The sequence below is a fragment of the Ipomoea triloba genome, chromosome 16 (genome assembly GCF_003576645.1).
Source record: "Ipomoea triloba cultivar NCNSP0323 chromosome 16, ASM357664v1".
Lineage (NCBI taxonomy): Eukaryota > Viridiplantae > Streptophyta > Magnoliopsida > Solanales > Convolvulaceae > Ipomoea > Ipomoea triloba.
The window spans coordinates 10,502,683-10,506,725 of NC_044931.1; the positions used below are offsets into that span (position 1 = coordinate 10,502,683).

At 43.5% G+C, this 4,043-nt stretch overlaps 1 pseudogene; it reads left to right on the top strand.

The window, feature by feature from the left end:
• The first annotated feature begins 953 nt into the window (after positions 1–953).
• On the top strand, positions 954–4,036 carry LOC116007880 (annotated as a pseudogene).
• The last annotated feature ends 7 nt before the right edge of the window (positions 4,037–4,043 follow it).

Consider the following 4,043-nt stretch of genomic DNA (forward strand, 5'->3'; position numbering starts at 1 on the left):
CGAGGGCATGGAATGTATTCTTTTTTGGTCAGAATCTCCACAGTAATGTCTCTGTTAGATTCTCCGGTCGAAATACGGGAAAACTCCATTAAATTCTCGATGGAAACGGAGTTTTGCGAATTCTCCCCGGAACTGGAAGATCATTTCGAGATCTTCGAACATATTCGAGGGTTCAATGTGACTATTGTCACTTCGGCCAACACACAAGATGAGACTTTACCACCGTGGAGCGGCTTTTTGCAAAAAGATGAGGGGGAAACTCAGTAAGATGTCGGAGAAGCAAAATATACGAGATCACAAACGTAGATTGCTCGCGGCTCAATATGAATTGAGACGAAAGCTTTATAAAGCCTTTTGTAAAGATCCCTATCTTCCTAGTGATATGCGGGACAAACATCGTTATAAGTTGTCCAAGTTGCCAAGAAAGAGTTCCTTTGCACGAGTAAGAAACCGATGTATTTTCACGGGTCGCCCTCGTTCCGTATATGAGTTCTTTCTAATTTATCGTATCGTTTTTCGTGGATTAGCATCTCGAGGTCCTTTGATGGGCATAAAGAAATCGTCTTGGTAGCACCACCAAACCAATAGAACAAGGGTTAGCTCCGCAGCAGGTCTACAAGCAAGGTAAGTAGGTCCATTACCGGCCGGCTCCGGACCGAAAAGACCTAACGGAGTAATCCCTTATCTCGGATCGTAGATGCTAACGGGGCGGAAATCGAAGTGGGGGACCTCTCTACCGCCTGTGTCTATCTCCTGTCAAGTATGCTCCCTAGACATTTTAACTTAACAACAACAAAACAAGCAAGGGCTGACGCGAAAGAACAAGCAACGGCTTCTAGTTTAGACTAGCGCTACTTAGCTATTCATATAGTTCTTGTTGAAGCCGTTGTGCGTGAGTATAAGTCTAAAGACTATAAGCGTCTTCCTTGCTCCAACACAACAGCAACAGCTAATTGAGACTCTTAAATCTATTCTTTCCTAAGCTTGTTCGCGCAGGAGTTTTCTTGCTGCTACAGTAAGAAAAAAAGTACGTTGAGGTTACGAAGTCACTTAGTCGAACTATAAAGAAAGGGAGGCTAAGGTTACGAAGTAAGGTCAGCAGGTTAAGGAAAGCTCAGGTTATGAAATCGCTTAGCCGTTAATTAATTAATTTATTAAATATAAAAAAAAATAAAGAAAAATGGTTAAAAATTTAGTAGTAGTAAGGCGTCGGTACGGAGTTGCGTCAGCTGTGGATATAGACTAGGCTAAGGGACGGACTTCATCTCTTCTATTCTCTTCACTTACACCTTACACTTCAGCTGAGTCTAACGAGGCTCAGGTGCGGAGCCTTCCACTGTGGACCGAGACTACGCAAAGGTAGAACACCATAGAAACTTCGCTTACTTTCTCATAAACCTTGATTTCGCTACGCTCAATAAGAACCCGGAATAGCGGAAATCGGGATTTTGTTACCGGTGAACGCTTCCAAAGTCAGTCGTCTTTGCCCAGGTGTGAACTGCAGACGACTCTCCAGTGGTTCCATTCCCTCTTACTGTACTTCTGGGTAAACCCAACCCGAATGGGAAGAATAGGGTCAGCCAAACTGCGGTCCACTTTGTACGTTTGCTGAGCAGACCACTCAGGCATTTTAGAAAAGGGAAGGAAACTTCTCACCCCGAAGGAGGCGGGAAGCTACCGCTTCTAGAATGGAAGCTTATCCTTGACTTTTTTAGAGCGTATCGCTATTTTTAAATAAGGTGAATAAGCTGGTTTATGGATGAAGTAATCGGAATTACAAGTGGTTACGGTTGCGGAAAGCGGAGAAAGTCGGGAACCGTCGGTTACCTTTTGAATCAAAGTAGCGACAAGCCGAATATTACGACTACAGGGGGAGAAGCAAAGACAAGGGTTCGAAGGCAGAGAGAGGCGCTAGCCCTGTTGTCCAATCAACTAATGGGGTTTTGGGGTGGTGAATGACCCCCGGATCTAGTCTTCTTTCTCCCATGATTTCCGTTGGTCAACAACCAACAAAAACTCACTAGAATTCTGAACTACTCGTACAGTAAGGACTCTCTTTCTGTCTGGAGGGAATCATTTGTTGTCAATCATATCATGCCTCAACTGGATAAATTCACTTATTTTACACAATTCTTCTGGTCATGCCTTTTCCTCTTTACTTTCTATATTCCCATATGCAATGATGGAGATGGAGTACTTGGGATCAGCAGAATTTTAAAACTACGGAACCAACTGGTTTCACACCGGGAGAACAAGATCCAGAGCAACGACCCCAACAGCTTGGAAGATATCTTGAGAAAGGGTTTTAGCACCGGTGTTTCCTATATGTACTCCAGTTTATTCGAAGTATCCCAATGGTGTAAGGCCGTCGACTTATTGGGAAAAAGAAGGAAAATAACTTTAATCTCTTGTTTCGGAGAAATAAGTGGCTCACGAGGAATGGAAAGAAACATATTATATATGATAAAAAAGACCTCAGAGAGCACCAATCATCCTGGGTGGGAGATCACTTGTAGGAATTACATAATGCTAATCCATGTTCCACACGGCCAAGGAAGAATCGGTTTTTAATCTCATTATGACTTGGTCGCTCGGAAGAGCATTTTTTTCGATCAGAATAGTGGAATGGAAGGCAGTAAAAGAAAAAAAGACTCCTTTTCCAATCGCCCCGCGAAGACAGACGTTCATAAAGGTTCTCGAGATTCTCAATCGCTCTTTTTAGTGGGGAGTAATAGTGCGGGAAGGGAGCGAGACCAAGCCGAGCCACTAGGAGAGTAAGCCTTTTCCACGTGTCAAGTTTAATATGAATAAATGAATGCAGCCTCAACCAGAGAGAGCAACCTGCGCCTTTGAGTTGAGGCCGCTGGCGGCGCAGAACGAACTACCATAAAGTTTTCCGAAAGAGCAAGAAAACTCCTGCTTGTTTGAGCAAGAAAACGGATGCGCGTTAGCGCAACGGCTTCTATTTATTTCACCAAGGAAGACGCTTATAGTCTTTAGACTTATACTCACGCACAACGGCTTCTTATTAACATATAGCTAAGTAGCGTTAGAAGCCGTTGCTTGTTCTTTCGCGGTAGGGTGGCCTCTACTATAAAGCGTTGCCACTTCATACTTCATTTTTACTTTCCAAAAATCTTGCTGAAAATCAAAGAAAGAAGGTCCATTTTCCCACGTAGTTCGTCGGTAAAACCAACGATTCTCTTCTCAAAGTAATAGACAGATCTTTTTCTAGTTAGACTTCTATCAATGCAATGAAAGAACCACCCCTTCCTGTTTGTTTGTCCTGTCAGATAGAAAGAAAATTAGACCCCAAAGAGCCCTTCTTTACTACTTTAGGGGGTGGGGGTGAAGGGGTGGTTTACATACAACCGAGGCAAAGTGGTTTATGATTGAATCTCAGAGGCATTCTTATCATTTGGTAGATCCAAGTCCATGGCCTATTTCGGGTTCACTCGGAGCTTTGGCAACAACCGTAGGAGGTGTGATGTACATGCACTCATTTCAAGGGGGTGCAACACTTCTCAGTTTGGGCCTCATATTTATCCTATATACCATGTTCGTATGGTGGCGCGATGTTCTACGCGAATCCACGTTCGAAGGACATCATACCAAAGTCGTACAATTAGGACCTCGATATGGTTTTATTCTGTTTATCGTATCGGAGGTTATGTTCTTTTTTGCTCTTTTTCGGGCTTCTTCTCATTCTTCTTTGGCACCTACGGTAGAGATCGGAGGTATTTGGCCACCAAAGGGGATTGCGGTTTTAGACCCCTGGGAGATCCCTTTTCTTAATACCCTTATTCCCCCTTCATCCGGAGCTGCCGTAACTTGGGCTCATCATGCTATACTCGCGGGGAAGGAAAAACGAGCAGTTTACGCTTTAGTAGCTACCGTTTCACTGGCTCTAGTATTCACCGGCTTTCAAGGAATGGAATATTATCAAGCACCCTTCACTATTTCGGATAGTATTTATGGTTCTACCTTTTTCTTAGCAACTGGCTTTCATGGTTTTCATGTGATTATAGGTACTCTTTTCTCGA